Source organism: Carlito syrichta, unplaced genomic scaffold (genome assembly GCF_000164805.1).
Source record: "Carlito syrichta isolate Samal-C Ts95f unplaced genomic scaffold, Tarsius_syrichta-2.0.1 Scaffold316459, whole genome shotgun sequence".
In the NCBI taxonomy this organism is placed as follows: Eukaryota; Metazoa; Chordata; class Mammalia; order Primates; family Tarsiidae; genus Carlito; species Carlito syrichta.
The window spans coordinates 54707-63556 of NW_007260555.1; the positions used below are offsets into that span (position 1 = coordinate 54707).

The window sequence follows — 8850 nt, forward strand, 5'->3', positions numbered from 1 at the left end:
AAGTGCTAGAATTACAGACCATTTTTTAAACAGATTGTGGACATCAAAAGCTTTACAATGTACTATGTATATGAGGGCACAGGACATTTTTATATATTGTTGGTAAACTATAAATTAATATGACATTAAATAGATAAATATTCTTACATTACACTTTAATTTAGCTTTCAGACATTCTTACATATTATTGATAAAAATATTAATTCATATTACATGAAAACATTAAATAGGAATATATTCAACTGGCATGTTCACATATGAATGCAATTGCATATGTACAAGTCAAATCAATGTGGCTGGTTTTTTATTCTGTAATAGCAAAAGTTTAGATAAGACAACAACACTTATTAATAGGAAATACTTATGGAATATTTATGTAGAAAAATACAAAGCATTAGGAAAAGCCACTTTATAGGTACTGCTATAGAAACATCTCCAAATGATATTTTAAGGGAATAAAGCAAATTGTTGAAGTGTATGGTATGCTGCTAATTTGATATAATAAAAAAATACTATATACATTGACAGATATGTGTGTTTGTTTATACATGCATGTTTATATATGTGTATGTATTTGTAAATACACATTACACACACACACACACACACACACACACACACACACACACACACGAAGACACAAGAAATTTTAGCTGCCTTTTGGTGTTGGGAACTAAAACTTTGGGAGACAGGAGAGGAAGTAATCCTTATTATGCTTTTTGAATTTTGTACAATGCGCTATGACTATTTATTAAAAATAATTTTGAAATAAAAAGACAAATATATTATTTATTAAGTGCCTTTGGAATTAAGCACAGAGTTAGGGCTTACACAAAGCAGTTTTATATACTATACTCTCTGCCTTCCTCCTATGTCTTAACTCCTAGTTTGCCAAAAATATATGGAAAATGAGAACTTCTGCTAAGCATAAGCTAGCATCTCTTGGGCTCTGCAATGCAAAAAATTACTTTAAATTTGATCTTGTGCTTTAAAATGCTAGACCTAGAAATGAATTCTATACTTTCCTTAAATGTTTTCTCCAAGTACTACATGAAATCTGGGGTGAAACTTGGAAAATCAATGCTCCTGGGGAATCTATGTCTTATTCTCATTTTTCTAAAGGAAGTTGCCAGCAAATTGTACACAGAGTATTTGCTTCTTCTTAGTATGCCGTTGTTTGTTTTCACATTGTATCTACTTTGAAATTACATTACTGAATTTAGCAGCAATATAGTTTACTTCTGAATAAAGGCAATACACTCATATTGTATTGAAAGCCTTTTTGCTACTACATGTATTAGTTCTTAAAAACACCACCACCACAAACACTTTAAGCAATTTTTGCTTGACATAGAAGCAGTAAAATGAATTTAAACAAGTATGGTAAAGAAAAATAAAGTTACAATTCTTTTCAGTCAGCTAGCTAAAAGACCATGCTATGGTCTCCTTGTATTAAGAAAGCTAATTAATCCCTATGTGTAAGCATATCTCTAAAATCAGAGATAAATTGCTTAAATTATTGGAATAACTGGTATTATTTTTTTAGAGCAAGATAGGAAATGGTTTCTTTATTAAATATAATTTAAGTGTTTATATTCTTGTCAAGGACTTTTTATTTTATATATTAATATATTTGTATGGATTTTTTTAGTGTTATATGAGTCTTAAACATAAAAATAACATTTGGAATTTACTTGTAAATATGTTGAGCAGTATCTGTTGCAGTACCACCTATTGACTCCTGAATTACAAAGCTGCCTAAACTAAGTGCAATTTCATAAATGAAATCCCCACCTGTTTCCTTAGCTCTCCTAAAATAAGAGACTCGTTAAAAGAATAATGCCTTACCTTGAAGTTTAATTAAGTTAATTAACTAGTCTACAATTTATTGCATCTGTAGCATGATTCTTCTCTTTGGGTGTTTTTAATATTAAGGAAAGAAGCAGGCATCAATGTATACATGGTCCGACCGTTCCCAGTAAGGTAATGTTCTTAAGAATTAATTTTCCTGAGTACCCACCTAGATGTGCACGTGCTTACATGCCAGCATGTATGTAGTCACTCTTGGGCACAAAGCGTCTTTCAAAATTGAATGAGTCCAACCTAAGGAATATGCTGACTTGTGAAGAGAAATGGTTTAGAAGCAAAATGAGCTTCTGTGGGTAAGGGTGGAATTGATAGTAATTCTTACAGTGAAGCTTGAAAGAAAGTGGACTTGTGGGCAGGAGTGTTAGTGGAAGGATTAGATAAATGTTAGAGGAGATACTTTGTGAATGAAGATACTTTGCGAATAAGCTGTAAAAAGTAAATCAGCAGCCAATCCTGAACATGTTTTATGAATGCAGTACTTTTTAAATTTTCCCTCAATTTTTCAGTAAATTTAGATATAACCATGGTAATAAAGGAAGACTTCATGTCACAAAAAGGTGTTATGCTTTAATATTATATGTAGTTTGAGCATTTCATTAACCATTATTTATTGCAATAAATAAATGACATATAAGGAGAAAGCCAATATAAGAGAAGAATAGGACAAGTTACTGGATGAAACAGATACATGTAAATTGATAAAATTTGATTCAAACTAAACACTCTTTGTGACTGAATTATCTAGATATTTTGGACAAAATAATATTTATTCATTTTCTATTTATTAGGCGACTCACATTCCTCAGTACTCTGATGACTTCATTTTGGAATGTTTTTTGTAACAGTGTCTACTTATTGTACATTGCTACAAATGGAATGCATAAATTGCCTTTGAGTTCTTCTAAATTACAATAGATCATGTCACCGCAAAGAACACTTACAGAGGAACAGATTTGCATACTTGGTGAGTTAGACCTATCACCAGAGACAAATAAATGATTATTTTGACTGCTATGTTAATTGTGTTTATTCACATAAAAAGAAGTAAAGAGTTAAGAAAACCATTTAAATGCATACTATAACAAAGGGCACTTTCATCCAAAATCTTGTGGTTTTTTTCCTTACAATGAAAAACTCGATGTTACCAAATTCTTCCTTTGGAACTTCCTTCCCAGCTTGGTGGTGCTTTTGGAGCTGTCACTCGTGTCCCCACATCCTTTCTGTCACAGAACTGGGCACATGATGCAACAAGTTCAACTTGACTTCTTCTCCAGAACTTTCCAAAATGTAGGGTGAAGAGAGAAAATCTCTCTTTACATTGTGGATGACAAATTCAAAGGGTTTGGAACTGAAAAGATCAAGGTCTCCATTTTCTGCCACACACTGAGATTCAACAAACATAAATAATCAGGGATAAAGAAGAGTTAGAGACCAAATACTAGTGCCAATGGAGTATTATTTCAGTCCTTGATACTTGATTTCCCAATTTCTTTCATTCTGTGATGATGCTTCTTAACTAAACAAGTCAATAGACTTTTTAAAAGAAAGATGTGGGGTGCAATTCAGAGTTAGGTACATATGTGGTCATCATTCAAGTAAAGTGTGGGCATCCTTATTGATGTTATGTGCCCTCCGCCTCCCCTCGTAGTTTCCCACTACTGCCAATCCCTTTCTTATAGTACTATGATAAATGTTCAGGGTCTGTTTATGAGTGAGTCCATGTGGAACTCAGATCTTTGTTTCTGCGATAAATCATTGAGTATTATAGACTCTTATTTCATCCAGGTTGCTGTGAAGTTCATAATTTTGTTTTTCTTTATGGTTGCATAATATTCCATCATGTAAATAAACCACATTTCCTTTATTCAGTTCACTTTCAGCGGGCAGCATGGTTGGTTTCATGTTTTTGCTTTTGTGAATAATGTTGCAATAAACTTGCATGTGCAGGCATCTTTTTTATAGAGTGACTTGAGTTACTCTGGTTATATTCCCAGAAGAAGGGTTGCTGGGTCGTATAGAAGATTGATTTTTAGATCTTTTTTTTTTTTTTTTCCTTGAGTTGGAGTCTCACTCTGTTGCCCAGATGAGTGCAGTGGCCACTCCCAGCCACCACAGCCTCGACCTGCTGGGCTCCAGCGATCCTTCCGCCTCAGCCTTCCGAGTAACCGGAATTACAGGCACGCCCTACCACGCCCGGCTGATTTTTTGATTTATTGTAGAGATGATGTCTTGCTGCCCAGGCGGGTCTCGAACCCGCGGGCTTAGGCAATCCACTCACCTCAGCCTCCCAAAGGCGCAGGATTACAGGCTGAGCCACCGAACCCGGCTGGTTGTACTAATTTACATTCCCACCAACAGTGTTCCCTTTTCCCCACATCCTCTCCAGCATCTGTTGTTTTGCTGAGTTATTGATGATGGCCATCCTGACTGGAGTTAGATGGTGTCTCAGTGTGGTTTTAATATGCATTTCTTTGATGATTAACAAGACTGAGTGTTTTTTTCATGTATCTGTTGGCCGCTCATATGTCTTCTTTTAAGAAGGGTCTATGGTTTTTTTTTTTTTCCTTTTGGCACATTTGAGTTCCTTGTAGATCATGGATGTTACACCTTTGCCATATTTACAGTTGGCAAATATTTTTTCCCATTCTGTAGGCTGTCTTCTCACTCTCTTGATGATTTCTTTTGCTTTGCGGAAACTTTTCAATTTGATGAGATCCCACTTGTCTATCTCATATTTTATGGCATTCACTTTTGGAGAGTTGATCAGGAATTGGTTGCCTATTCCAATTTCCATAAGGGTGTTTCCTACAATTTCTTCTAGGATTCTTATAATTTGAAGTTTTACATTTAGGTCTTTGATCCATCTAGAATTGATTTTTGTGTATGGTGATAGGTAGGCATCCTGTTTCAGTCTTCTGCATGTGGTCAGCCAGTTTTCTCAGCACCATTTACTGAACAGGTTTTCCTCTCCCCATTTGTTGTTGGTGGGCTTTTTCAAAGATGAGTTGGTTGAGAATTTGAGGTTTTGCTTCTTGAATCTCTATCCTGTTCCAATGGTCTATATGCCTATTCTTGTGCCAATACCAGACTGTTTAGATATTGTATCTTTATAGACAGACTAAGAAAGGATTGTGTAATTTTCAACTGAAGGAATACCAACTAATACAGATAGAAAGGACAATATCTCAGAGTAAGAAAAATTCCATAAAAATCAGTTTCAAAACATACATATACTATATTTCATATGAGAAGTTACCACACAAAGATTGCAAAAAAAATGAAAACACATCATAATGCCATTCTATTTATTACACATAAATAACCCAATAATTCAATTACACACAATTACATTATTGCAAACTATTAAAGTGACACAGATTTTTAATCACACCTTACTGCTAGTATGTCACTGCAACACAAAAATTAGGATAGATTATGGCAATATGACCATATTTGCTTCAATGATTATAGTGTGAGTGATACATATGTGAAACAATTTATATGTTTTCAAGAAAACATTTTTTAAAATTATAGAATTCAATATTGTTATTCAATGCAACATGCAATGCAATACATGTACAAATATGCTCCATTTTATAACATAAAGTTACCCAAACAATTCACGTCGAATTAAAATAATAATAATGAAGGCAACTAACAGCAATGTTTCATAAATAGAAAGAAGACAACAAATAAACCTACAACCGGACTCAAGACTCTGTCATTTCTGAAACTGAGGTTCACAACACTCAGTAGGAATTTTGCATGATTGTCAAAAATTGTAGATTCTAGAGCAGTCACAGTGTTTAATAGAATACCAAAATGGTATACTCAACAGACTCTAAAAACTTTCTACATTTAGTTCATAGATAACTGATTATGGTTTGACTGTGGTTTTTGTAATAACTAAGATTTCAGTAACTGAACTGGTAAATGACTTTAGCGATAAACATTTATAGTACTCCTTATACAAACTGAAGAAAGACATTTTATAAAGCATCGCTAACCCACTGGGTTAACAACAATCCTGATGAAGCTGGAAAAATATGTTGAAAATATTGTATTAAAATATTAAGAACTTCAGACATTCTCTTAGGGGGTGGAAGTCCAAGCATCAATTCGGCCTAGAACTGAAATCTTCCAGAGAAGTCTTAATGTTCAGATTCTGCTTTGAACAGTACCAGCTTTTTGTTGTTATTGTTGTTGTTCTAAGAACTAACTCATTTAATCTTTTACCAACTGCAGATGAGTCCCTGAGAAAGACAATAAAACAGACCAGAAATAAAGTCTCCAGGAATGCTTTCATGTACCAAACCCTACCTGGATACTTTCAATTAGAAGTCTGGAGTCACTCCCTCCTGCCATCACAGCTCTTGGCTGGCGTCGCTCCATCCTGTCCGTCTTGCGATGACTTCCTACAGCTATCGCCAGTGGTCGGCCACCTCGTCCTACGGGGGCATGGGCAGCGGCTCCGTGCGCTTCAGGCCGGGGGGGCAACTTCTGCGCGCCCAGCATCCACGGGCGCTCGGGCAGCCGCGGCGTGTCAGTGTCCTCCGCGCGCTTCGTGTCCTCGTCCTCCTCCGGGGGTTTCGGCGGCGGCAACACCAGCGTCCTGGCCGGGTCGGACGGACTGCTGGCGGGTAACGAGAAGCTGACCATGCAGAACCTCAACGACCACCTGGCCTCCTACCTGGACAAGGTGCGCACCCTGGAGGAGGCCAACGGCGACGTGGAGGTGAAGATTAGAGACTGGTACCAGAAGCAGGGCCCCGGGCCCTCCCGCGACTACAGCGACTTCAAGACCATCGAGGACCTGCGGGACAAGATTCTTAGTGCCACCATTGAGAACTCCAAGATTGTCCTGCAGATCGACAACGCCCGTCTGGCTGCAGATGACTTCCGCACCAAGTTTGAGACGGAGCAGGCCCTGCGCATGAGTGTGGAGGCCGACGGGTGTTGGACGAGCTGACCCTGGCCAGGATCGACCTGGAGATGCAGATCAAAGGCCTGAAAGAGGAGCTGAGCTACCTAAAGAAGAACCATGAGGAGGATATCAGCGTCCTGAGGGGCCAGGTGGGTGGCCAGGTTAGTGTGGAGGTGGATTCTGCTCCCGGCATTGATCTCGCCAAGATCCTGAGCGACATGCGAAGCCAATATGAAGTCATGGCTGAGCAAAACCGGAAGGATGCGTAAGCCTGGTTCACCAGCCGGACTGAGGAGCTGAATTGGGAGGTTGCTGGCCACACCGAGCAGCTCCAGATGAGCAAGTCCGAAGTCACCGACCTGCGGCTCACCCTCCAAAGCCTGGAGATCGAGCTGCAGTCGCAGCTCAGCATGAAAGCCGCCCTGGAAGGCACACTGGCGGAAACCGAGGCCCGCTTCGGTGCCCAGCTGGCGCAGATCCAGGCCCTGATTGGCAACATCGAGACCCAGCTGGGTGATGTGCGCACGGACAGTGAGCGGCAGAACCAGGAGTACCGGCGGCTCATGGACATCAAATCGCGGCTGGAGCAGGAGATTGCCACCACAGCCTGCTGCAGGGCCAGGAGGCCCACTACAATGACCTATCTGCCCCCAAGGCCTTGTGAGGCCACAGGCTCTGGGCTCCTGCCCTCCTGCGGAGATGTCCTGGGCAGGGGGATGGGAAGGGAGGGAGCCTCACCTCTGGCTCCTCCCCTGACCTGCCAATGAAATTTGATGGCTCCAGGGAGAAAAAAAAAAGTCTGGAGTCTAACTAATCATTCTTCAGATCCCCTCATCTTTGCATCACACCCCCTAAATATAAATCTATAGGACGTAAACTTTTAGTCAATCTCTCATTCCCTTCCCTTAATGAAAATGTCACTATTGTTACTGCTGAAATATTGTTCTTACTCTTTTTCTCTCATTTTAATTTTAGTTAAATATTCAATTTGGAAAAAAAAATCATTCTATCTCCTGTTTCATTCCTCTAACACAGGGGTGACCAACCCCCAGGTTACAGACCTTAGGAACCAGACAGGGCTGCACAACAGGAGGTGAGCAGTGGGCAACCCAGAGAAGCTTCATCTATATTTACGTCACGCCTCATCACTGATATTACCACCTGAGCTCTGCCTCCTGTCAAATCAGCACTGAAGAGCCTCCTTGCATGTTTCACATTCTATCTTTGTGAAGCAGGATTTTCTGCAGTGACAGCAACCAAAACGAGATTATGGATTAGACTGGACCTAGACAACATATATATATATATATTTGGGGGGTTGGAGTCTCACTCAGTTGCCCCACTGGAGTGCAGTGGCCGCTCCCAGCCACCCCTGCCTCGACCTGTTGGGCTCCGGTGATCCTTCCGCCTCAGCCTTCCAAGGAGCTGGAACTACAGGCGCACGCTACCATGCCCGGCTAATTTTTTTGATTTATTGTAGAGATCAGGTCTCGCCAAGTTGCTCAGGTGAGTCTCGAACCCAAGGGCTCAGGCAATTCGCTCACCTTGGCCTCCCAAAGTGCGGGATTATAGGTGAGCCACCGAGCCCGGCCGACAACACATTTTGAGTGTCACTGTCTTCCATCACCCTCCGATTGGACTGTCTAGTCACAGGAAAACAAACTCAGAGTTCCCATTGATTCTGCATTATGGTAAGTTGTATAATTATTTCATTATATATTACAATGTAATAATAATAGAAATAAAGTGCACAATAAATGTAATTGAAATGGATTTTTATCATATTAGCCTGGGCTCTGAGAATGTCAGCTCAATGGGTTGGCAAGCCCAGCCCCAGGAGTGTTGTCTCTAAAGGACCAGGAAGCCAAGCCCTGAGAGTGTTGCTAATTCAGTGGACTGGCAAGTCAGCCCTGAGAAGTGTTTCAGCTTCTGATTTTGCCTTCTGCCAGCAGCTATCCCAGTTCAGCCGGCTCCATTGACTGGCAAGCCAGCCTCAAGGGTGCACAGCTCTTCAGCTCCAACAATCTTCAGCAGATCTTCATGTCTGGGACCTTGTC

General features: G+C 39.9%; 1 pseudogene across 1 annotated transcript; it reads left to right on the forward strand.

Moving 5' to 3' along the window:
• The first annotated feature begins 6276 nt into the window (after positions 1–6276).
• On the forward strand, positions 6277–7457 carry LOC103277011 (annotated as a pseudogene). Its single transcript, XR_505408.2, has one exon. The product of XR_505408.2 is annotated as a keratin, type I cytoskeletal 19 pseudogene (transcript).
• Positions 7458–8850: the final 1393 nt, after the last annotated feature.